At 49.4% G+C, this 26,572-nt stretch overlaps 1 protein-coding gene across 1 annotated transcript in view; it reads left to right on the forward strand.

The window, feature by feature from the left end:
• The window catches only part of LOC310712893 (zinc finger protein 213-like), a 356,206-nt gene that overhangs the window by 162,727 nt on the left and 166,907 nt on the right, over positions 1–26,572 (forward strand). The gene's annotated exons all lie outside the window — the stretch shown is intronic.

Consider the following 26,572-nt stretch of genomic DNA (forward strand, 5'->3'; position numbering starts at 1 on the left):
TCATCACTGTCACTGACACCAGCAGCAGCGCCGCCCACTGAACTGGAATCCGAACTCTGATCATCATCATCATCATCCTCATCATCTTCAGCAGCAGCTTTCTCATCTTTAGCTGCTTGCTTGACATCACCTTCATCCTCCTCTGGGTAACTCTGGAAAATTCCCACATTTCCCCCCCACTTAGGATTGTACTCAACACTCCTTGTGAACTTAATGGACTTAGAGTCAGTCATCCATACCCTGTATGCACCTTTTTCGTACCCCATGAACAAACCATGTGCCCCACGCTTCCCAAGCTTGTTGGTTTGTTGTGTGCGTACCCACATGTCCGAACCAAAGATTTTCATGTGCTTGATGTTGGGCTTCTTGCCAAACATCTTCTCATAGGGGGTACAACCAATGGGTGATGACAATCTGCGATTAAAGGTGTAAACCAAATTCCCCAGAGCCTCCCCCCAAAACTTATCAGGGAGATTGGCATCATGCAACAAGGTTTTGATTCCTTGCAGCAATGTTTGATTTGCTCTCTCCGCAAGACCATTTATCCATGGCGATCTGGGCGTTGACATGTCATGCTGGATTCCCTTCTCAGTCAGGAAAGCTTCAAACTGCTGAGAAGTGAACTCCCCGCCCCGATTGTGGGAATGTTCTGGGGTGCAGGAGAGGATATATTGACTAATTATATCCTTGTCCAACTTGTGCTAACAAGTTCCCAAAATATCAGCAGAGTTTATAGACATTCCCCTTTTGTTCACAATGGTAACGTGTGCACAGGTTCGCTAGAACCTCTGTAATAATTACTCTGGTAATTTCCCCTTTGTTCCCTCTTAAAATACAAGACACAACACAGTCTTTATAAAAGTATAAAAGAGTTTACTCACGATCTGTTCACAATATGATCCCAGACGGCAGACAGGCTTAAAAAGGTAAAATACACTTAGAATCTATCTTATAGGAAGATAGCCCTCTCCTCTCTTGGCTGAGAGCCAAGAGGGCATCCTGCTTCTTCGAAAGGTGATGGCAGAGAGAGAGAGATGGCTGCCTGCCCTGTGCTTTTGTCATTACCTGCACAGGTGAGGCCACACCCACCTCTGGTCACATGCGGAGGAAGTCCGTCCCCAGGAAGTTTACCTGCTTGCTGGACAGACATCCCTTCCCATGTTCTAACATGTACACTCTAGGAATGTTGTCATTGACTGCTCCTATGTTTACATCCCACATACCCCTTCTCAGGCAATACAACATAGACAAAACATAAACAACTTTATTCAACCACCCAGAGTCCCAGCTTGACACGTAGATTCTGGAAACTCTCTCTTGGTAGGGGTTTCGTCAGGATGTCAGCAGTCATCTCTTGGGTGCTGCAGTAGGATAGCTCCACAAGTCCATCCTGGATCATCTGGCGTATGTAGTGGTATTTAACCCCAATGTGTTTTGTTCTGGCCAGGAACTTCTCACTCTGCGTCAGCTTCAGGCAACTTTGATTGTCCTCTAGCAAGCTGACAGGCCCTTTTCTCACCAACCCAAAGTCCTTTATGAGTTGATCAAGCCAGGCGATCTCTCTGCAGGCTTCTGTTGCTGCAACGTATTCTGATTCTGTGGAAGATAATGCTACACAGCTCTGTTTATAACTGCCCCATGCAACAGGTCCATCACCAAACATGAAAACATGACCACTTGTTGATTTATAGTCAGCATTATCCCCAGCCCAATCCGCATCAGTATACCCAAACAACTTAGGGTCTCTGACGGCTGGTAACCTTAATTTACAATTCATGGTACCCTTCAAATATCGCACCACCCTCTTTACACCTGCCAAATCATGCTCAGTGGGAGAATTCACTTTTCTGCTAAGAATCCCCACAGCATTAGCTAAGTCAGGTCTGCATGTGGTAACTAAATACAAAAGTTTACCAATCGCCGACCTGTAGTCATTGTTGTCTGGCAACTGCTTCGAATCCTGCTGATTCTTCAGGAAGTCAGTAGCCATCGGTGTAGCAACTGGATGTGCGTCTTGCATCTGCATGTGCTCAACTAGCTCGTGGATCTTCTGTCTTTGGCTGAGAAGAAATGAGCCGTCCTCTTCTCTTTCCACCTGGATCCCGAGGTAGTACTGGACATCTCCTAGCTCCTTGACCTCCACCTCCTTGCTAAGGTGTTTTACTATCTGTGTATAGTCTTTCTCACTTGCTGTGGCAATAATCAGGTCATCAACAAATGCTAGGATATATGAGAATTGTCCATTATTTGACTTACTGTACAAGCACTTGTCAGCGTCGCCTTGCTTGTACCCAAGTTGCGTCAGCATTTTATGCAACTTCTGGTTCCAGGCTCTGGCAGCCTGTTTAAGTCCATAAAGTCCTTTCTTCAGTTTGCACACTAGATGTGCCTCATGTGGTTTTACAAAACCTTTGGGCTGTTTCATGTAAATTTCTTCTGAAATCTGCCCATGTAGAAAAGCGGTAGCAATGTCTATGTGTTTCACCCTCATTTTCTTGGAGGCTGCAATGCTTAAAAGCATTCTTACGCTGCTGTACCTCACAGTTGGTGCAAAAACTTCATCATAGTCTTCACCAAAACACTGTGAAAATCCCTGTGCTACAAGTCTAGCTTTGTAGCGCTGCACTTCTCCTTCTGACCCCTTCTTAACCTTGAAAACCCATTTACTGCCAATGGCCTTCTTACCGGGAGGCAGCTCAGTGAGTGTCCAGGTCTTGTTCTGATGCAGTGCATCCATCTCCTCCTGCGCGGCCTTCCTCCAGAGACTGGCTTCTGCAGCTGGCATCTCCTGTATCTCTTCCCAAGTGGAAGGTTCCTGTGGAAACGCCGACCCAGCAAAGTAAGACAACCGTACTGGTGGGACACCTTTGTTGGTTCTGGATGAGATCCTGACCTCTGGTTGTGCGACCGCATCAGCTTCCTCATCCTCCTCCAACGCAGGCATGTCCCCATCTGAGTCCTCATCTTCGTCTCTGGTGCCACCAGGGTTCTGGTCCTCTGCGTCTTCTGGTGCGTCGCCTGTAGGGGCGCTGTAACACTCGAAGGCAGATAATTACTTTGTGGGGTCTCAAAAGGGAAATATACAAACTCTTGAGTCCTTTCTGACTCATCTGAAGAATCCACAACAGTGTTCTTAGTGTCTACTTTTCCATATTCATCAAAATAAACCGCATGGTATGCATTTGTCTTACCAGTTTGTAAGTCCATAATTCTGTATCCTTTGCCTCCAGAAGCATATCCCACAAGGATACCTGCTTTTGCCCTGGAGTCAAGCTTGTGTCTGTGTTCCTTGGGCACGTGGAAGTAACACGGACTTCCAAACACACGTATGTGCGACAGATTGGGAGCTTTCCCATGCCAAAGTTCAAATGGTGTGCGCTCTGCACCTTTAGTTGGCAGTCTATTCTGCAAATAGACCGACGTGTACACTCCTTCGGCCCACAGCTTTTGTGGCAAACGTGCATCCTTTAGCATGCACCTTGTCATGTCCATAATGGACCTAAACTTTCTCTCAGCTATGGCATTCTGCTGTGGTGTGTAAGGAATTGTGGTTACGTGTGCAATTCCTTCCTTGGCCAGGAGAGCCTGCATTTCATTTGAGCAGTACTCACCTCCATTGTCGCTCATTAGCACAGTTGGAGCTCTCTGGAATTTGTTCTTGACCATGGCAATGTATTCCTGGAGCTTGTCCACTGTCTCACTCTTCTCTTTGAGGAAATATACAACACAAAATCTTGAAAAGTCATCCAGAAATATTAAAATATATCTATTCTTTCCCAGTGAGGGAACATTCATGGGTCCACATATGTCAGTGTGCACTATGTCAAGCACTTTGTTGCTTATTTGTTCTGCACAACGTGGAAATGAAGGTTTTACAGCCTTCTCAGTAATACAGCTTATGCACTTTGTTGGAGCTTTGTTGCTCTGCTTTACCTGCAAACCTCTTACAAGATTTCTTTTCTGTAGATCCAGAATGACGCTGGTGTCCCTGTGTCCTAGCCTTCTGTGCCACAGGTCCAGATCTGCTTCATCCTTCTGGCTGGAATGTGCCACTTTTGCAGACTGGTTCTCTGAAAGATCAAGCTCATATACACCATTTATTAGCTTTGCTTGAGCAAACACTTTGCCATTTCTAGTCACTTTACATTCTCCATTTCCAAATGTGACCTGGAAACCTTTCTTGTCCAAAGTGGACACGCTGATTAAATTGCAGCTCAGCTCTGGAACGTACAAAACTCTAGAGATTGTGTTCTCAATGCATTCATTGTTTATATTGCATTTCAGGCTCATGGAACCTGCACCTTTTGCTTTAACAATGTTGCCATCTGCAATCTCAATTTCAGATCCTTCTTCATCATTTATCTCATTAATCTCATTAAAATAGTCCTTTTTATATGAAAAATGCGAACTGGCACCTGAATCTAAAATCCATTTGTTACGTTTATTTTCACGATTCTGGACAGCTAAATTCCTTTCTTGCAATAACCATGTGCATTCACATTTCCCCTTCTTTTCCCCTTTTGGCTGAAAGGGGTGGGGTTTCTTCGCTTTAGGAGCTCTGCAGTTCTTTGCAATGTGTCCTTCTTTGTTACAATTGAAGCAAATCACCTTCTTAGGCATCTCTTTGGACTTTGTACATTGCCTAGATGCATAACTGCTGTCCTTGCTTCTAGCATTTCTCACTGGAGATTCAGCTCTATCTCTGCATTCTTCTTTTAAATAACCAATCAAGTCTTTAAAAGTCAGACCTTGTCTATGAGCCATCAAACTTACAAATGCGCTAAAGCGTGGTCCAAGTGATGATAACAAAAATGCTATCTTTGTATCCTCATCAAAAGCTTTGGGAGTCAGATCAATTCTTTGAATAATCTCAGTAAACTTGTTGATGTGCTCTGTGAATTCCTCTTTTGAATTCATCCTCAATCTGGTTAATTTACACACCAAGTTTCTGAAGCTGTTTATGCTAGATTCTCCATACACGCGCTCAATATCTCTTAAGATTTGAGATGCATCATCTGTACTATTTATTAATGATAGCTGCTCATCACGAAGTCCACTCAAAATTATGTGTCTAGCTTCGCTGTTCATGCGTTTCCAAGCACTTATCTTGGCTAAATCCTCCTCAGACGATCCTATAGGCTGAGGCTTTAAAGCTTCCAAAATGTGCTTATAATCTAAGCATGCTATCAAGCGCTGCTTCCAGTGCATGAAATTGTACTCATTCAGCACAGGCATTCCTAGCCTTGCATCACTATCAAAAGCTGCTTTAGCCATCTTAAAATCCAAAATTTGAAAATTCTTCAAAATTTCAAAATTTCTCAAAATTTTAAAATCAAAATCTCAAAAATCTCAAAATACAAAACAATTCTTCACTGCCTTGGGTCACTGTGAACTCTGAGGGAAGGGGGGGGTTGCTTAATCCCCACTGCACAATGGAACAAAGGACCATGTGCTTACCAGGAAGTTAACTCAGAAAAATACTACTCAACTCAAAATCACAATCCAATGCAATCCTTCAAAAATACGCAGAAATATGCAATACTGGGCCCATAACCCTTTGTGGGAATGTTCTGGGGTGCAGGAGAGGATATATTGACTAATTATATCCTTGTCCAACTTGTGCTAACAAGTTCCCAAAATATCAGCAGAGTTTATAGACATTCCCCTTTTGTTCACAATGGTAACGTGTGCACAGGTTCGCTAGAACCTCTGTAATAATTACTCTGGTAATTTCCCCTTTGTTCCCTCTTAAAATACAAGACACAACACAGTCTTTATAAAAGTATAAAAGAGTTTACTCACGATCTGTTCACAATATGATCCCAGACGGCAGACAGGCTTAAAAAGGTAAAATACACTTAGAATCTATCTTATAGGAAGATAGCCCTCTCCTCTCTTGGCTGAGAGCCAAGAGGGCATCCTGCTTCTTCGAAAGGTGATGGCAGAGAGAGAGAGATGGCTGCCTGCCCTGTGCTTTTGTCATTACCTGCACAGGTGAGGCCACACCCACCTCTGGTCACATGCGGAGGAAGTCCGTCCCCAGGAAGTTTACCTGCTTGCTGGACAGACATCCCTTCCCATGTTCTAACATGTACACTCTAGGAATGTTGTCATTGACTGCTCCTGTGTTTACATCCCACACCGATCAGTAAACAAACAAGAAATACGTTTACCGTGCACATTCTCCAACCAAGCATAGAATTCCTTAAACTTCGGAAACGCTTGCGATTTTTGTTCGAGCAAATACACATGAATGTACCTGGAAAAGGAATCAATCAGAATCATGAAGTACCTTGCTCCTCCTAAAGAGGGCGCTAGTGGACCAACCAGGTCTGCATGCACTAGCTGGTAGGGTTTGGAAGCCTGCCTGCTAGACTCCTTGCCCTTTGGAGCAACCTTCACCTTGTTCTCTGCACAAGATACACATTTCATGTGAAATTTACAGGGTTTGATGTTCAAACCCTCAACCACCTCTGGCATCTTGGCCAGTGCCTTCCAAGAGAGGTGACCAAATCGTTGATGCACATCGTGAATGCAACCTGCATGAAGAACTTTGTTAGTTTGTGCAACACAACAAGAATCAGCATTAGGTACAACAACAGTGTCCTCATAAGTTATATGGAACAAACCATCCATAAACTTTGCATGCAAATAGTCCTCTTTGCCTTTACTGATGACACAGACGCTCCTCTTGAAGGAAATCTGAAAACCACGCCCAGTAAGCTGTGGGACGCTCAACAAGTTGCTCGCAGCTCCTGGAACAAAAAGTACATTACTGATGGTAGTGTGCAGACTAGCAAGTTTCACAGTCCCTTCTCCTGCAATTTGCAACGTCCTTCCATCAGCCAGGTGGATCTCACCTTCCTGAGGCTTGAAGGAGATAAAGAGATGGCGATCCTTCGAGATGTGGCGGGTGCAGCCTGAATCAACAACAAAGCTGCCTTTGGCTGTTGGAGCAGTCTTTACAGCAAGCAAACCCTTTTGCAGCTTGCCCCCCTGCTGCTCCTGGCCACCAGACGTGCCTTTAGCCTTTGGTGAAGCTGTGCCAGCAAGCAAAACCTTGCTTTCCACTGGCGTGGGCTTTTGCAGCTTGTCCCCCTGCTTCTGGTCAGCAGACGTGCCTTTAGCCTTTGGTGAAGCTGTGCCAGCAAACAACGCTTTGTTTTTCCCTTGCGCGGGCTCTTCACCCTCCCTCTGCTCCTGGCCATCTGCAGACGTCTGCCTGTGTTTACCTTTGCCTTTCCGGCCTCTGCAAAGGCGATGGCCTTGGTTCTCACGAGAACCAGAGCTCTCAGCTGCCGACTCCTTGGCTCCCCCTGGAGGCTGGAATGCTGCCTGGGATGACGTGACGGTCAGCTCCCCCTGCAGCTTGCAACCGGTGCCCTCAGCATCCCTGCACTCAATCGCATTCTGGGAAACAGCTAGGACCTCCGATGCAGTCAAACTCTGGGCTGGGATTATTGGCTTGTGAGCTTTCATCAAAGCAGTCCACATTCCACGTGCAGTGGTGTTGCCAGCCAGCGTCTTAATTTCCTCAAGAGATACGGATAGGACTATTACGTCTATCGCTTTCGAATCATGGGCTTTCCATCTCTCTGTCAGAGAAACCGGAGGGGGCTCAGAAACGACATGCCACACCCCAAACTGACGCAGCAAACTCTCACACCATTTTGCCCAGGTTTAATAATTCTGCCCATCCAACTTAGGGCATTGAGCATTTCCACAAGCTTGGAAAAACTCCATTCCAGCTTTTGGCATTAGCCGTGAGTCTTATGCCTTCAAAGACTCCTTATCTTGGCAGCCATTAATCACGAAGCCTTTCTGGCTCGGCTCCCAGGCCAATTAATCTGCCGGAGATCAAAGGCTCCTTGCCGAGGTAAAACAGAAAAGCGTCCCTTTGCTTTCGCTTCCCCCCCCCTTCATACCTCTCAAACGCAGCCTGTTGCAGCTTTACTCTCCTGTAGGTGCCGTGAATCTGGGCCCGAAACCTTGTTGTTGGGAAACTGCCAGGGAGATAACGTCCATCTGAGCCCCCAAGCCGGAGTTCTGGACGTCCATCGGCCTCCCGTAGTCACACAGATCCAACAGTTAGGGGCACAAAGCCTTTGGAAATTCCTAGCCACATTCCTAGGCTGGTGCACCCTCTTTCAGCAGAACGCACAGTCAAAAGCTTGCACCGCAGAAGAGCAGAAGAGCATATTTACAGACTTTATTTAGAACATGAACAGAACAAAAGAAAACACGTCCATTCTCAGTCAGCGTCTCTGACCATCTGAAAACGAAAGGAATATCAGAACATAAACATCCTGTCAACAGGACATGCGCAGACTCTGTGACTCCCCAAAGCCTGCTCCCTTTTAAGGTGGAACGGAAATATCCTAACACCTTTCTCTTTGAAGGATAATATTTTATGGCGGCCAAGAGGGCCAAAATGGAGCCCGGCACACTTTCGCTGCGCCTGCAAGCTGTCTGCGCCGATCCAAACGTCCTCCTGCCTCTTTGGCCGGTTTAGCAGAGCGAACACAGCGGTCAGAAGCAATTGTATTTCTTCTACTCTGAGCCACTTAAAGAGAATTGGATTCCTGCAAGACAACCACTCTTGTCTGGACACCTAAATTGCTAGGTCCTCTTGGACACATTCTTTTCTTCTTTTTTATGGTTCCTCTCTTAAAGTAATTATTTGGTTCATTTGTTTAATTGAAATCTTAATTTGAGAAATTGGATTTTATGTTAAACATCTTATGTGTGTTGGGGATCAGGCTGGAAGGAAGAGGGAGGGCTGGAAAAATGCAGGAAACAGGATCTCTTGGGAAAGAGTTATTCTGTGACCTTGGCAAACTGAAAAGGTGCTGCTGGAAAATAGGCTGCTTTGAGAACGAGGGAGAGGGAGATTTTTAATATGGCAGTTCAAAAACAGTTAACACCAGGCCTGTGTTAAATTTGGAGAAGCTATTAGCCCGAATTGATAAAAATCATTAAATGGTGACAAATTTGACCACTAAAGTAGAGACACTGACAAAGAAAACAGAAGCACTAGATATCTCCATGAAAGGAAGGGAGGAGAAGTCTGAAAAGCTGGAAAAGAAGACAAAAAATGGAAATCAGAACAGGAGACGCTTAGGATTGATGTGGACGGTTTGGGTGGGAGATAAGAGGCAATTGCGGGCGCTTTGGCGGTCCTTGAGATGAGACAGAAAGCCCAGCCTCTGAGACGGAGAGGAGGGAGGAGAGCAGGATTTTAGCAAAGGGTTGAGCGGAGTCTGGGCTGTGATTCAGACTCATCCATGCTGGCCCAGGGAACATTTCTCTTCTCCTGACTGTGTATCAATCTGGGAGTAGAAGAATGCATCTCCTTTTGCTTTTGTTGCAGGAATTTATGTATAGGTTGGGGAGGGGTTGCCCCTCCAGCAGATATCATGCATATGCAACTCATTACCAAAATCAGCACAATCACTTTTGTGATTTGTCCCCACAAAACACTTCATCACAGTTTCTTCGTATCTATTCAAAGGGCCTTTGCTGTATGATACCAAATGTAAGAATTCCCTGATAAATATATGTACTGGCTCACTGGGAAAACTTCAGAAATTCCTATAGACATGTGAGCTCAGCTCCTCAGCAGCCCCTCTGCCTGAGTGATAATCCCTGGCATCCTGATACCTGAGTGCCAGACAGGTAGCCATTCCAGAAACAATAAACCCAGATGAAGACAAAAGGGTGGGATTAACTTGGCTGGGAAACAAGGAAATGTAAATGTCCCTTTTGTTACACTTGATGGGTGTTTGGTGGAGGGCAAGGGGAGGAATGGGGCAGCGTCCAGGATGTTCAGATTCCTGCCACAAGACCTGCCACAAGATATCTCCATGAAAGGAAGGGAGGAGAAGTCTGAAAAGCTGGAAAAGAAGACAAAAAATGGAAATCAGAACAGGAGACGCTTAGGATTGATGTGGACGGTTTGGGTGGAAGATAAGAGGCAATTGCGGGCGCTTTGGCGGTTCTTGAGATGAGACAGAAAGCCCAGCCTCTGAGACAGAGAGGAGGGAGGAGAGCAGGATTTTAGCAAAGGTTAGAGCGGAGTGGCTGGGAGTGGAAGAGGAATTCATGGAGGAGGCGCCACCCTCCTCACAGCCGGGGGGGGGGCTTTTGGGTAGAAAACCAATGTGAATAAATCCCCCCAGTGAAACCCCCTGGCCGGTCTTCCGGTCTCCCTCTCCCTGTGTCCCCACCCTGCCCCAATCAAAGTCCCAGCCAGCAGCTGCCCTCCAGGCCTTCCTCCGCCCATCTTGGGGCCTCAAGGCATGCGGGCAGAATTTTGTGGGGGGCCAGGCTGGGCTCAGGGGTCTGCTTTCCTCTCCTTGCACTGGGAAGCTTGTCTACTAACTAATGGATAAAGGGTTGTTTGGAAGACTAAGCCCTCTCTACCCCCCACCCTGTTTTAAGGAAAACCCGCAGGAGGAGCGGTTAAGGGAGGCAGAACTAGGAAGTCCAGAAGTGATCGAGGCCGAGCAGCCACAGGAACCAGAACCACGACCGAGTGGACCAGCGGCGTCCAACCCAACGACCCCGTCACAGCCGGCAGCCCTGGAACAAGAGCCAGAACCAGGAACCCCAACCGAGAGACACCCAAGACCACAACGCATACGTAGCTGACCGGGATACTTCAACGACTAGGAATGCTAACCTTCTGGGCACTGCGGGAACTTAGAGGGGAGGGGGGTTATGTACTAAGCTTGGAGCCTAGAACAAAAGGCAAGTAGGATCCTAAAATGCAACAACTGATTGGCCTGCAGGAAAAGACCAATCAGGCTCCAGGAGGGAAGCAGAATCAGCCAACCAGACAGGATTAATTGTGTGAATAATGTAGATTAAAGCCTGAGGTTGGGGGGGGGTGCAATTAAATCACTGCTTTACAAGCTTCAATAAAGAGCATGAAATATACTCAGAGTCGCAAAGTGATTTCATGCTCTTTATTCAGCTCATAGTGGTGAGGAGGAATGAATGAATGTCCCCTCAAAGTATCTGCTTTATATACATTATTTACACAATGGGCTGCACATGATTGGTTAATTCTGGAATTCTACTGTAAGCCAATCAGGTTGTGGATTCACTTGTATCTGGAGTATGATTGGGTGGTTCCTGCCAACCAATCATACTGCTGCATTGTTCTTGGAATAATCAGACTGCTGCATTCTGAATCCTATTGTTCTACGACCAATCAGACTGCTGCAATTTGGATCCTATTGTTCTAGGACCAATCAGACTGCTGCAGTTTGGATCCTATTCAACTCAGTATATAACACCCCTCCCCTCTAAGTTCCAGTCCTGCCCGGGAGGTCGCATTCATAGTCCTCGAGGTACGCCGGCGGCCTACGTGTGCGTTGCGGCCTGTGGTGTTCCCTGGTCTGTGGTTCAGGTTCTGGCTCGTGTTCCAAGGATGCTGGCTGTGCTGGGCCTGTTTGGTCTGGCGCAACCGGCTCGCTCAGTCGTGGTTCTGGTTCCGGTGTCCTTTCGGCCTCGCGGGTCCTCTCTGTATTTACTGATTCTGCCTCTCCTGCTGGCCCCTCCTGGTCTATGGGCCTCACTGCCCCTCTGTTCCCTTGGGACTCCTCTGACCTTTCCTCCTCCTGGTTTTCTCCTGGGAATCGTCGCCGTATCTGGTCGCAGGGGCGGCGCCAGCATTGCCCCCCATCCGTTAGCACCTCGTACGACACGGGGCCAGTGACCCTGGTGACTGTGGCGGGTACCCATGCTGGGCCTGCCCCAAAATTCTTTGCGTACACTGGGTCCTGGGCCTCGAAGGTCCAGGGGTTCCTGCCTTCCCCCACCACTACCTCATCCTGAGCTCTATCGGGGTGAAGGCGGTCCAATCTGATTGCAAGGCGCCGACCTATTAGCAGTTCAGCAGGGCTCCGGCCAGTCGTTGAGCTGGGGGTGCTGTGCTGTGCTAGGAGGAATGTGGCAAGGCGGTACTCCCAATCCCCTTGCGTCATGCGGCGAAGGGTGTCCTTGGTGGTCCGCACCATGCGTTCTGCTTGGCCATTGGTGGCAGGGTGGAATGGCGCCGAACGGATGTGGCGGATGGCGTTCTGCGCTGTGAAGGTTTGGAATTCTCCTGACGTAAATGCAGTCCCGTTGTCTGAGACGAGAGTGTCAGGGAGCCCGTGGGTTGCAAACAGCCTGCGTAGTACCCGGATGGCTGCGGACGTGGAAGTGGATGGTACCAGTGCGACTTCCAGCCATTTGGTGTAGGAGTCCACCACTATGAAGAATGTTTTCCCCTGAAAGGGGCCAGCGAAGTCCACATGCAGGCGTGACCATGGTGCTCGGGCGGACTCCCAGGACTGGACTGGGGCCCTTGGGGGATCTGGGCGGGATTCTTGGCAGGCCTGGCAGTGTTTGACCCAGGCCTCTATCTCTCCGTCGATCCCTGGCCACCACACATAACTCCTGGCAAGGGCCTTCATTCTTACTACCCCTGGGTGTGTCTCGTGTAGGGCTGTGAGGACCCTTTTGTGGAGGGGCTGGGGAACCACGACCCTGCTTCCCCATAACAGGCACCCCTTGTGGGCCGACAGTTCATGTTTGCGGGTTGTGTAGCCAGCGAATTCCGGCCCAGGGCTGCTGCTGGGCCATCCCCTCCACACCCAGTCCAGGACCCGGGAGATGACCCTATCTTTCTTGGAATGGTGTGCAACTTCTTGTGCCTGAATGGGGCGGTCGGGAAGCAGCTCCAGGCTCATAACCTCTTGTGCAGGTGCTGGGTCAGGGCCTGTTTCCAGTAGTGGTAGCCTGCTGAGGGCGTCCGCATGGCCCATTGCCTTCCCCGGGCGGTGAATCAGTGCATACTGGTAGCTGGCAAGGAAAATTGACCACCTGAGGACGCGAGGAGACAGCACTTGGGGGGTCTGCTTTTCGGGGGCAAACAAGCCAAGCAACGGCTTGTGGTCAGTCACCACGGTGAAGGGCCGCCCGTACAAGAAATCATGGAATTTTTTTACTCCCTTCACGATTGCCAGACCCTCCTTGTCTATTTGCGAGTAGTTCCACTTGGTTGCGTTGAGTGTCTGGGAAAAGTATGCCACCGGTACCTCTCTTCCATCCAGGAGTTGGTGCCCCAGGACAGCGCCGATGCCATAGGGTGAGGCGTCGCATGCTAGCACCACCGGCAGCCTCTCGTCGAAGTGTGCCAAGACCGAGTTTGAGACAAGCAAGTCCTTGACTGCCTGGAATGCAGCCTCCTGGTGCTGGCCCCACACCCAAGGGGCCCGCTTGTCCAGGAGTCTGTGTAGGGGCTCTGCTACCGCCGCCTTGTGGGGAAGGAAGGAATGGTAAAAGTTCAATAGTCCCAAGAAGGCCTGAAGTTCAGTCTTGCTCTTGGGTGCTGGGGCATCACAGATGGCCCGTACCTTGTCCCCAGTCGGGTGGACCCCTTCTGTGTCCACCATAAATCCCAGAAAGTCCACCTGAGGCACTCCTAGTAGACATTTTTCCCGCTTCACCTTGAGACCCACCGTCTGGAAACGGTGCAGAACGGTGCGGAGGCGGTCCTCAAACTCCTCTGGTGTGGGCCCGGCAATCAACACATCATCGAAGAAGGGGGTGACGCCAGGAATCCCTTTAAGGAGCGAGTCCATTAGATTCTGGAATATGCCTGGTGCCACACTGACACCGAATTGCAGCCGCTTTACCCTGAACGCTCCTCTGTGCGTCACAATCGTCTGTGCCTCTGCTGTGGCCTCATCTACTGGCAGCTGTTGATATGCTTGGGCCAAGTCCAGCTTGCCAAAAATTTTCGACCCAGCCAGGGTGGCAAGGACATGGCTGACCACTGGCACTGGGTATGCATGGGCCGTAAGGGCCTTGTTTATGGTACATTTGTAGTCTGCGCAGATGCGGACCGAACCATTAGGCTTGACGGGTGTGATGATTGGGGTTTCCCAGGGGGCATTAGGCACCGGCTCCAGCACTCCTTGCTCCACGAGCCGGTCCAATTCCTCGTCTATACGGGGTTTCAGGGCGAACGGGACCCGGCGGGCCTTGAGCCTGACCGGTCGTACTGCGGGGTCAAGCTGTAGAGCAATGGGGGGGCCGGTATACTGTCCCAATTTCCCATCGAAAACCCCTGGAAATTCCTTGCAGATGGCGTCCACGTCCACTTGTAAGGTAGTGTGGTTCACCCCGGTGATGGCTAGCCCCAGTGGTCCAAACCATGCCAATCTCAGTAAGCTAATGTAGGGGCCCTTGACCACAAGCAAGTCCAGTTGCCGCGTCCGCCCTCGATATTGCACCCTGAAGGTCCCCACCCCCATTGTGGGGACCTTACGTTTCTGGAAGTCCCGGAGGGTGAATGGGGCCAGCCTGAGTTTGGGACCCCCAGTAGGACACAGTTTCCTTAAGGTCCTTGCCGAGATTATGGATAGAGTTGAACCCGTGTCAAGCTCCATGCGGCATGGGGCCCCCTCTATCTGTACCTCTACATAAATTTTCTCTACGTTGGGGTGGGGCAACTGGTATACCTGGCAGTCCGTGAGCTCCGTCGAGTTGCCTTGGTGCATTGGGCCCCGGGACCTGGGGCTCTTGGGTTGGTCATCTGATGCCTGGTGTCGGGTGAGCCGAGCCCGACACACCCGGGCGATGTGTCCCGATTTTCTGCACTGCCTGCACTCTGCGTTGCGGAAACGGCAGGTCCTCCTCTCGTGACTTTCCCCGCAGCTTGCGCAGTTCCCTCCTTCTCGTCGAGGCAGCTGTGGTATGTGGGCTGCTTGAGTGCGCTGCTGTACTCGGTGCACCTCCTCCCTGTCAGATCCTGAGTCGTCGGTGAGGTCTTCATGGTGGACCCTCGGTTCGGGTGGCAGGCTCGGCCGTGCCTCTTGCGTCGACCTCTTGGCCGCTTCCGTTGCCAGGGCCTCCTCCAGAGCGACCTGGAACGTTAGGTCCTTCTTGGCGTAGAGGCGTCGTTGCAGCTTCTCATCCTTCAGGCCACCGATGAGGCGGTCACGAAGCATGTTCTCCAGCTCTGAGAAGTTGCAGAACCGGGCAGCTTGGCGGAGAGAGGTCACAAACCCAGTTATGGTTTCCCCAGGGGCTTGCCTCTTTGCTTAGAAGGCATTTCGACGAGCCACCACTGAGGGCTGCGGCGAAAAGTGCCCCTTCAGCTGTTCCATTATTGTTTTGTATGGAACAGAAGCGACGTCTTCAGGCGCAAGGAGAGCCCGGGCGATTTCAAATGTCTCCTCTCCGCAGACGCTGAAGAATATCGCCCTCTTCTTGGCGTCTTCTTCATCGGTGACCCCTTTGGCTTCTAGAAGGAAGGTGAAACGGGAGGCGTATGCTTCTCAGTCTCCAGATGCTGGGTTGAATGGCGAGAAGCTGCTGTCGGTTGCCATTCTGAGTTCCTTGTGTCCCGGAGCTGAAGCCTGGATACACGGTGCGAGGCAGCGGTGCGGCAGGTGGCGGTGCTGCGGTGCTGTGTGTGGCAGTCAGCTCAGCGGGATCCCATCCTCGTCGCCAGTGAAATATACTCAGAGTTGCAAAGTGATTTCATGCTCTTTATTCAGCTCATAGTGGTGAGGAGGAATGAATGAATGTCCCCTCAAAGTATCTGCTTTATATACATTATTTACACAATGGGCTGCACATGATTGGTTAATTCTGGAATTCTACTGTAAGCCAATCAGGTTGTGGATTCACTTGTATCTGGAGTATGATTGGGTGGTTCCTGCCAACCAATCATACTGCTGCATTGTTCTAGGACCAATCAGACTGCTGCAGTTTGGATCCTATTCAACTCAGTACATAACAGAGCATGAAATCACTACAGGAATCCTGAGTAGATTTCAGAGAATCTAATGCATCTTTGGTTGGGATTGTCCAGCAAGGAGATTGGAGATGGTTGCCAGTCAAAGGGTAGTTTAAGACACGGGGGGGGGGGAGACCTCCTTGTGAAAGGGGGGCAGTTTTGGGAGACATTCCAGCTGTGGCATTGGCAGCCAGAAGAGGAATCCTAGAAGAGGACACTCCAGGCTCATCTAGTCCAGCCCCTGCAATTCAGGAACCCCGGTTCTTAGTCCCGCCAGCTCCCTTGAACTGGGCAACTCAGATGCCTGGAGCAGCGCCCCGTTGGAGAGCAGCCTTGGGTCGCCTCTGGAGCTGGCTGGACCTTTTGGACGGCTGTTTCCATCCCCCCTGCCTTCTGCTGGCAGGCCCGGTTGGGAGTTGTAGTCCAAAGCTTATTGAGGGTGCCTGGTCCTGGAGGTGGTTTTCAAGTTGGAACTATGTTTTGACTCTTTGCCAAAAGAAGATGCCACAAAGTGTGTGTCGGGAGGGTGTCTTTTCAGTGCCAGGCTACAAGGTGCTCCCTTGACCTGGGAGCCCAATCCCTCTCCCCCACCCCTAGAAAAGGGGGTCTTCCCCTCATCCTCTCCTTGCAGGACCCCCTTTTCCTTCCTCTTTGCTCAGAGAGTCGGAACCAAAACTAAGAATTTGACAAGAATGTATAACTTGCTGTTGAAATGGAATACTCAGGATGAAACGGTGAAATCTGCAATGATTAAATTGGCACAATATGTTGGACATAATATTATGTTTGCTGACTGGGAACACTTATGGACCACAGGTATGAAGTTTACGGCATGTAATTCCCTAAGAGAGAATATTATGAAAATGATATACAGGTGGTACATGACCCCAGTCAAGCTTGCAAAAATCTATCTCTCGCTCCCAGTAAGGCTTAATATTATGCCTGCCCCCCTCCAAGATGGCCCCCTTTTGCTCTTGAAGGGCTGGTCTGTCTGCAGGGAACCTTCATGGGGGCAGAAGAAGAGAAAGGGCCTCAGGAAAGCAGCCATGGCTCTGGTCAGATGCACAGGAGGAGGAGGAGGGCTGACCCAAATTATGATCTATTCCTTCAATGCCTCCTTCACATCATGACTGCACACGAAAGCTCATACCAAGAACTAACTTAGTTGGTCTTTAAGGTGCTACTGGAAGGAATTTTTTTTATGTATGCTACAGCAGCAGCAAGAATTCTCATTGCAAAGCATTGGAAGACGCAAGACCTACCCACCTTAGAAGAATGGCAGATGCAACTAATAGACTACATGGAAATGGCGGAAATGACTGGCAGAATCCGAGACCAGGGAGAAGAGCTGGTGGAAGAAGATTGGAGGAAATTTAAAACTTATTTGCAGAAATATTGTAAAATTTTTGAAAGCTGATGACATTGAAATGAATTGAAGGGGTTCTACCAACAAGGTAAAATGTACGATGGGATCGATAATAGATAAACTAATAGGATATGAATTTGCTGAACCAATTTTTAAAAGGGATACAAAAAAGGGAGACGTGAGGAAGTCAGGAAAATAAGTTAACTAAAGATGAGAAATCAAGAAAGAGGGAGCTTTTGTTTTCTTTTACCGTATTTTTCGCCCCATAGGACGCACTTTTCCCCCTCCAAAAATGAAGGGGAAATGTGTGTGCGTCCTATGGTGCAAATGCAGGCTTTCGCTGAAGCCTGGAGAGCGAGAGGCATCGGTGCGCACCAACTCCTCTCGCTCTCCAGGCTTCAGGAAGCTATCCGCAAGCCTTGCAAGCCCGGTGGGAGTTCCCGTGGGCTCACAAGGCTTGCGGGCAGCAGCCTGCAGCCCCCGCGAGTGTCTGCAAGCCGTGCACGCCAGGCAGGAGGTCCCGCCGGGAGCGCGAGGCTTGGGGCGGCAGCCTGTCGCCCGAAGCACGGGGAGCCCTCCAGAGGGTGCCCCGTGCTTCGGGCAGGTGAGCGCAAGGCTTGGGGCGGCAGCCAGGGCTGGGGGGGGGGGAATAATTTTTTAAAATTCATTTCCCCCCCAAAAAACGAGGTGCGTCCTATGGGCCAGTGCGCCCTATAGGACGAAAAATACGGTATATGTGTTTTTTCTTTTTCTTTCTTTGTGTTTAATTTCTGTATGTTTGTATTTTGTAATTTTCTATTTTTTTCCTCTTTGTATTTTTCTAAACTTTTCTATTGATAAAACCTAATAAAATATTATTTTTTTAAAAAAAGATAAGGCTCCAGGCACATTCCCAATTTAGCAGAGTTTCCAGCACAGGGAAGAGACGAGAGGTTTCGGCTACATTGCTAGGAGTTTTATTATCTAGCTACGCAGACAGAAAAATACATCCCCTCTCTGTGAGAGCAGAGAGCAACTGAACAACAAAGGAACAAAGGAACAGGAAACCACTAACATCCCATCCGTCTCCCATGAGACTTCCAACAGTATGGAATGTGTGGAATGTAAACAAAGTCTTGGGACTCCAAAGCACTGCTCAGTGGCAAACAGAAATGGCAAGCATTTTCTCCTCACTTACAGGGACATTGGGAAGACAAGCTGGCCTTGTTGTGCCATGATGCGCTGGGACAGGGCAGGGACAAATGCAGAGGGGCACTGCCGGCCAATCCAATTCCCCGAAATTCATCACCCATCCTGAGACCCTCAGAAGAAGATTCAGGAGGGGCTTGGGCCCCTGACCAGCTACGTGGCTGGATGGTCCTTTCCACCATTCAATAGGCGAGTCCCTCCATCCGACCAGGGAGGGTGTTGCTTTACTTGCTAACAAACAGGACACACACGCCTGTTTCTTGCCATCAGGCTGCAATAAGCTCAGGGGAAGTGGCAGGTTCGGGCACCTAGGAGAATATCCTATGCTGCACCAAGGATTCCCTGCCTGAGCTGCTTCAGGTTGTGGCAGATGTTCTGGAGACACCTAGCTTGGTTGTCCTAGGGGATTTTAGCATCCATGCCGACACGACCTTACAAGGGGCCGCTCGGGACTTCGTGGAAAGCATGGCCTCCATAGGGCTGTCCCTGAATAAGTCTGGCCCAACCCATAGCCGCGGACATGCCTTGGACCTGGTGTTTACCTCTATGGATGTTGGTGATCTTACACTAAGTAAAAGCGAAACCAAAGAAGTGCCATGGTCAGATCACTTCCTGGTGCAACTGGACTTCTGTCACCCTTCCCCTCTGCAGGGAGGTGGGACTGATTTGGATGGTCCGCCCCCGCCACTTAATGGATCCATATAGTTTCCAGAGAGTGATAGGGGATGCTTTACCCCATGTTGATGGCCTTTCAGCTGATTCCCTGGTGGCCCACTGGAATGTGGAGTTAACCAGGGCTATTGACTGTTTGGCTCCGAAGCGCCCTCTCCGATTGCATGGAACCTGGACAGCCCCGTGGTTTTCCACGGATCTGAGGGCAATGAAACAATTGTTGAGACGGCTAGAGCGGCGGTGATGGATGACCCATTCTGAATCTGACCGGACACAGGTTAGAGCTCTACGTTGAGCCTACCAAGGGGCGATAGCGACGGCGAAGAAGACTTTCTTTGCCGCCTCTACTGCATCTGCAGAAAGAAGAAGAGGAGTTTGGATTTGATATCCCGCCTTTCACTTCCTTTAAGGAGTCTCAAAGCGGCTAACATTCTCCTTTCCCTTCCTCCCCCACAACAAACACTCTGTGAGGTGAGTGGGGCTGAGAGACTTCAAAGAAGTGTGTCTAGCCCAAGGTCACCCATGTTGGAAACTGGCCCCCTCGGGAAAGGCTGGCTCTTCTTCCCAGGCTTGTCGGGGCCTGTTGACGATAACCTACCCTGGCTGGCATCCTGGCAGACCAGGGAGATCTGAATAGGCGACACCTCCCTGATGAAAGGTGCACACCCCCTTCCCCCTTGCATAGCAGCAGGAGAAAGAAAACAGTCAGAAAGTGGTCTATTTCATCTCTGTTTTATTCCTGACTGTACACTGTACAAAAACATGTCTGCTCACTCAGAATCCTCCGAGCAACTGAGAAAGTCCTCCTGGACACAAACAACAGGAAGGTCTCCTATTACACAGAGTACATAACCCTGAGAATCGCCTGGAACATCCTGTCCCCATCATGTGATGTAAACATCAAACTGCTTGTTCGCAGCTGCGTAGTACTCATATCATAACAACCCAGCAGCTGCATGTGCAGGAGCGGAAACGCGAACCCGGTTCCCCAGATTACGAGACTACTGCTCTTAACCACTACTCCACACTGCCTCTCAAACAGCAGCAGGAGACTTTTCAGGTTGTTTACAATTTAGTGGAACCACCTGCGACATCAGGGCCCAGTACGGGCCACATGATCTCCTGCAATGATTTTGCAAAGCTTTTTGCAGATAAAGGCACTCAGATTCGAGAAGAGGTAGACTCCACCGTGGGAGCAGGGCCGGGGCAGGAGAGTGCTAGAGTCCTGTCTAGTCAAATTGCGTGGGATCAATTCCAATCGGTTACCTCCGAGGATGTGGACAGGCTGCTTGGACAAGTGAAGCCAGCCACCTGTCTCCTGGATCCTTGCCCATCCTGGCTTATAAAAGCTAGCTGGGAAGGGCTGGGCGATGGGCTTCGTGGGATGGTGAATGCTTCCCTCCGTGAGGGAACCTTTTCCGACCCGCTGAAAGAGGCGGTTATTAAACCGCTTCTTAAAAAACCATCTTTAGATGTGGCCACGATGGCCAACTATCGCTCAGTCTCAAATCTTCCATTCCTGGGCAAAGTGATTGAGCGAGCGGTTGCTGAACAACTCCAGGCACGCTTGGAAGAAGCGGACCATTTGGATCCCTTCCAGTTGGGATAAAGGCCTCATCATGGGACTGAAACTGCCTTGGCTGCGTTGGTTGATGATCTCCGGCGGGCTAGGGACAAAGGTGAGAGCTGTTTCCTAGTTCTGCTGGATCTCTCAGCGGCTTTTGACACCATCAACCATAACATCCTTCTGGACCGTCTTGAGGGGCTGGGAGTTGGGGGCACTGTCATACAGTGGTTCCGCTCCTTCCTCCTGGGCCGTGTTCAGAAAGTGGTGGTGGGGGATGAGTGTTCAGACCCCTGGGCTCTCACTTGTGGGGTGCTTCAGGGTTCCATCCTCTCCCTCATGCTTTTCAACATTTACATGCAGCCGCTGGGAGAGATCATCAGGATGCTTGGGCTGGGTGTTCATCAGTATGCGGATGATACCCAGCTCTACCTCTCTTTCAAATCAGAACCAGTGAAGGCGGTGAAGGTCCTGTGTGAGTGTCTGGAGGCGGTTGGAGGATGGATGGTGGCTAACAGATTGAGATTGAATCCTGACAAGACAGAAGTACTGTTTTGGGGGGACAGGAGGCGGGCCGGTGTGGAGGACTCCATGGTCCTGAATGGGGCAACTGTGCCCCTGAAGGACCGGGTGCGCAGCCTGGGAGTCATTTTGGACTCACAGCTGTCCATGGAGGCACAGGTCAAATCTGTGTCCAGGGCAGCTGTTTACCAGGATGAGACCCTATCTGCCTGCAGACTGCCTCGCCAGAGTGGTGCATGCTCTGGTTATCTCCTGCTTGGACTACTGCAATGTGCTCTATGTGGGACTACCTTTGAAGGTGACCCGGAAACTACAACTAATCCAGAATGTGGCAGCCAGACTGGTGACTGGGAGCAGCCACCGAGACCGTATAACACCAGTCTTGAAAGACCTACATTGGCTCCCAGTACGTTTCCGAGTACAATTCAGAGTGTTGGTGCTGGCCTTGAAAGCCCTAAATGGCCTCAGCCCAGTGTTCCCGAAGGAGCATCTCCACCCCTATCATTCTACCCAGACACTGAGGTCCAGCGCCGAGGGCCTTCTGGCTGAGGGCCTTCTCAGTGGTAGAACACCCTCCCAGCAGATGTCAAAGAGAACAACTACCAGACTTTTAGAAGGCAGTCCTGTTTAGGGAAGCTTTAAATATTTGATGTATTATAGTATTTTAATATTTTTTTGGAAGCCGCCCAGAGTGGCTGGGGAGGCCCAGCCAGATGGACGGGGGTATAAATAATAAATTATTATTATTATTACACCCAAAGACACCCCATGTGGTTTAGCGGAGAGACTAAGAGCCCTGAAGTGGGGAGACCTGGGCCCATTTGACCCCATGGCTAGGAGCTTTGGAGGGAGGTGGGGAAGATGGGGAGTGAGAGGAGCTGGTTCTAGGTGGAAACATCCACTCTGTGGAAAAGATCACCAGCTAGAGAAAGGAGTCTCTGAGCTTAGTGGGAAGGAGAGTGTGTGGTGTCCTGGGAGAGTAAATCAGGCCAGGAATGAACTGGGAGGCTGAGCCAGGAGAAGGAGGAGCTGGAAAGAGACCGGCTGCTGAGCTCTCATCCCAGTCAGGAGGGGAGAGATCCTTCTAGAAAGAGAAGACTCCCAAACCAGAGATCCCTTGGGTCTTTGGCTTGGAGTACCTTGGGAGCATAGGCGCCGACTCCATGGGGCTTGAGGGGGCCCGAGCCCCCTCAAAAATTCGCCTGAGCCCGAGCCTGAGCCCGACCCGAAGCCCGAGCCCGAGCCTGAGCCCGTCAGTCAGTCAGGAAGGAAGGAAGGAAGGAAGGAGAAATGGGGAGGGAGACGAGGGAGGAAAATTGCGCGCAGGGTGAAGAAAGGAGAAGGGCGAACGAGACGAGCTTCCAACCCAAAAAAGGGCTGGAAGACTGGGAGGATGCAGGATCGGGAAAGAAAGCGATGCCTTCCCCGCCCGCGACGTCGCCCGCTTGTCATTGGCAGCCCGGAGGACAGCTGCGCGGCTAGCAAGGTGTGCCGCGTAGAGCGCGGCCCTTGTGTGGCCCGGTGGCCAGGCAAGCTCGGGCGGGGACCCCCATGCAAATCTAAGACGGGAGAAGAGGGCAGAGCAAAGGGGGTCCCTTCCCCAACCTCCGGCTCTGAGACTTCCCTGCGCCCCAGAAAAGCGAAAGGATTTTCTCTTCTTCTTTTTTTATAAATATTTTATTAAGTTTTCAAATACAAAGTTAGAAACATACACTGAAGAAAAAAGTAAAAGAACAAGAAAAAGAAAAAAAAGAAAAAGAAGAAAAGAAAACCAACCATTCAACACATTTTTTATATAACTAACTGGACTGCCTCGCATCTCCCTTACCCTGCATTCTTTATAATAAAGATATCAGCAAATTATTACCTTGTTTCGTACCTTATTTTGTACTTTTCAAATACTATACCTCTAAATTTAACATACTTTTCATCAGTTACTTATATCTTAAATTAAACATAGTATTACCTTAGATTTTGACCTTTTCTTACTTAAAATATAATTTCCTGTTTCCCAAATCTAATTGCTGAAGCTATAGTTTCCGAATCGTGTAAATTTTTAACATTCATACAACTTATATTGTTTTTGTAAATAGTCCTTAAATTTTTTCCAGTCCTCTTCCGTTGTTTCTTCTCCCAAATCTCGGATTCTGCCAGTCATTTCAGCCAGTTCCATGTAGTCCATCAATTGCGTCTGCCACTCTTCCAGTGTGGGCAAATCTTGTGTCTTCCAATATTTTGCGATAAGTATTCTTGCTGCTGTAGTTGCATACATAAAGAAAGTTCTATCCTTCTTTAACACTTTCTGGCCAACAATGCCCAAGAGGAAGGCCTCTGGTTTCTTGGGAAAGGTATACTTAAATACCTTTTTTAACTCATTATAGATCATTTCCCAGAAGGCCTTCACTTTTGGACAAGTCCACCAGAGGTGAAAGAATGTCCCTTCAGCCTCCTTACATTTCCAACATTTATTATCAGACAGGTGATATATTTTTGCAAGCTTGACTGGGGTCATGTACCACTTATAAATCATTTTCATAATATTTTCCTTCAAGGCATTACATGCCGTGAATTTCATTCCAGTGGTCCATAACCTTTCCCAGTCCTCAAACATGATGTTATACCCAATATCCTGAGCCCATTTTATCATGGCTGATTTGACTGTCTCATCCTGAGTGATTTTCTCTTCAACCTGCCCTCCATCCTCTTGCAGAAAACTCTTTGCCTGCCCTGCCCGTATCTCGTTTTTGCTTTTTAATTCCACACACGCACCCTTCGGACTTCGTGGCAATCGGGCGCGCGGGTGCGTTTCCTAAGAGAGTGAGGACCCCCACCTCCTCCCCACCTGCTCCCTCGCCAGCCAGCCAGCCGCACGCCCTAGCCAGAGACCCCCGGCCGTCCCCGTCGCGCAATCGGCTGGATCTCCCTTCAGCAGGCCGTGCTCACAACTCGGCCCAGGGACCCCCAGCAGCGGATCTCCAGCTCAGCTGAAGAATCCGGCAACAAGCCCCCTCCTCCCCAATCGCTCCGCCGAAATACGCTCCAAAACCCCCCAGATAGGCCGCCGGCCGCCAAGTCTAGTGGCGCCCTGAGCGAGGGTCTCTCCCCAACACCGCCACCTCAAACTGCGTTCTCCCGGCTACCCGAGCGAACCAGCGGCAGGACCCCGGTATGGGCCCCCCCAATATTTTTTATAAGTCGGCGCCCCTGCTTGGGAGTAGGGTAACTGGCAGAAAGTGCCACCTTGTTAAGAGCCAAAGTATTACGTGTGAAACAACTGAGAAAACCTTGAAGGGAAATAACATTGTAAACTGAAATATCCTAAGTTTTATCCACTCATGTCATAAACTTCCTTGTTAAATAAAATCATTAATGTTTATTTGAAGAAATCCTGCCTGAGACTCCCAATTAGTGAGTTTTACCTCACGCAAGTCCCCCACAAGATAATCTGAGGTAGTTGGAGGGCATTTGTGGGAATTGTGTTCTGTGAGGTGGGTGCACTATATTTAAGAGAGAGAACGGGCCCAAGGCTGCTGGGGGGAAAAGAGCCCTTGCGTCGTCGCATATTAATTGGGGGCAGAGGTGGGATAGGAAGTTAAAACCCACACAGATCCTATTAAGTTTTGAGCGGACTGGCAGACTTAAACATTCATGAGGAAAACTGGATGCTGCACTTACGCCCACAGATATGTGGAATTTTGAGGGAAATATACTCAGATCTCAGAGAGGATGAAACCTCTGATTCCCTCACATTTAAGGAGAGAGTGAAAGTGCGCTTTGGACTGACTGCAGAACAAAGCCAAAAAGCCTTTCGTGAAATTAAAAGGAAACCAGGAGAGACTTAGGCCCAACTGGGTAGCTGAATTGACCAAGCTCTGGACAGATGGGAGGAAAGTTAGATGAGCTCAAACAGCTGATCAGTTGAGAGCAATGTTTCCAAGAGGTTCCTGCTCATTTAGGCTGAAAACAGTAACTGAAGTCTCTACCTTGGGAGATGAAATCAAAGGAGACTCAGGGGGAGCAGTAATACTCTGTCCCTTCCAGAAAAAGTAATAATTGGAAACCCAGGGAGGAAGTGGGGTCTCAAAACGACAACCCTGAAGGGCGGGCCCAAGGGTGCCGGGGGGGAAAGAGCCGTGATACGAAGTAAAAACCCACACAGAAACGTACCCAGAGACACAGAACAACCAGTTTAATAAAGGAGTGAAGTTCTTTGATTAAAAAGAGAAAAAATTCCTGTCCGAAAATGACCAGCAAGCGCCAAGCCAAAGAGACTTCACACGCACACGCGCCCAGTCCCGGGTTCTGGGTCCTGCTTCTTCCCTGCCCCCCCCCCCAAGGGGCAGCTCTGCGCCTGCGCGACGCCCCGGGCTCCTTCGCAGGGAGAGAGAAGGGTTAAGGGGCGCCGAGCTGGCTTCCTAGAGAGGACAGGAAAGGAAGGCGGGCCGCTCCTCCTCCTCCTCCTCTCTGACGTCCCTTCCGGCCTCGCCTTCGCCTGCCGGGCTCTGGTGGGTCTCCTCTCGGGGGAAGCCTGGGGAACTCCCTGCCCCGGGAGGCGGGAAGGGGAGGGAAGAGAGGCTGGGGGGTCCGGGAGGGAGCCAGAGGGACCTCAGGCCCTGGCCAGGGAGGTGGGACTGGAAGAGAGTGAGGAGGGAGAAGGACATTCGGAGGGACATGATTGTGAGGGAGAAGGATATTAAGAGGGACATAATTGTGAGGGAGAAGGATATTAAGAGGGACATTATTATGAGGGAGAAGGATATTAAGGGGGACATTATTGTGAGGGAGAAGTATATTAAGAGGGACATTATTATGAGGGAGAAGGATATTAAGAGGGACATTATTATGAGGGCGAAGGATATTAAGAGAGACATTATTATGAGGGAGAGGGATATTAAGAGGGACATTATTGTGAGGGAGAAGGATATTGAGAGGGACATAGTTATGAGGGAGAAGGATATTAAGAGGGACATTATTGTGAGGGAGAAGGATATTAAGAGAGACATTATTATGAGGGAGAGGGATATTAAGAGGGACATTATTGTGAGGGAGAAGGATATTAAGAGGGACATTATTGTGAGGGAGAAGGATATTAAGAGGGACATTATTATGAGGGAGAAGTATATTAAGAGGGACATTATTATGAGGGAGAAGGATATTAAGAGGGACATGATTGTGAGGGAGAAGGACATTAAGAGGGACATGATTGTGAGGGAGAAGGATATTAAGAGAGACATTATTAGGAGGGAGAAGGATATTAAGAGGGACATTATTATGAGAGAGAAGTATATTAAGAGGGACATTATTATGAGGGCGAAGGATATTAAGAGAGACATTATTATGAGGGAGAGGGATATTAAGAGGGACATTATTGTGAGGGAGAAGGATATTGAGAGGGACATAGTTATGAGGGAGAAGGATATTAAGAGGGACATTATTGTGAGGGAGAAGGATATTAAGAGGG

This window comes from Podarcis liolepis (genome assembly GCF_965112155.1).
Source record: "Podarcis liolepis genome assembly, chromosome: 7".
NCBI lineage: Eukaryota > Metazoa > Chordata > Lepidosauria > Squamata > Lacertidae > Podarcis > Podarcis liolepis.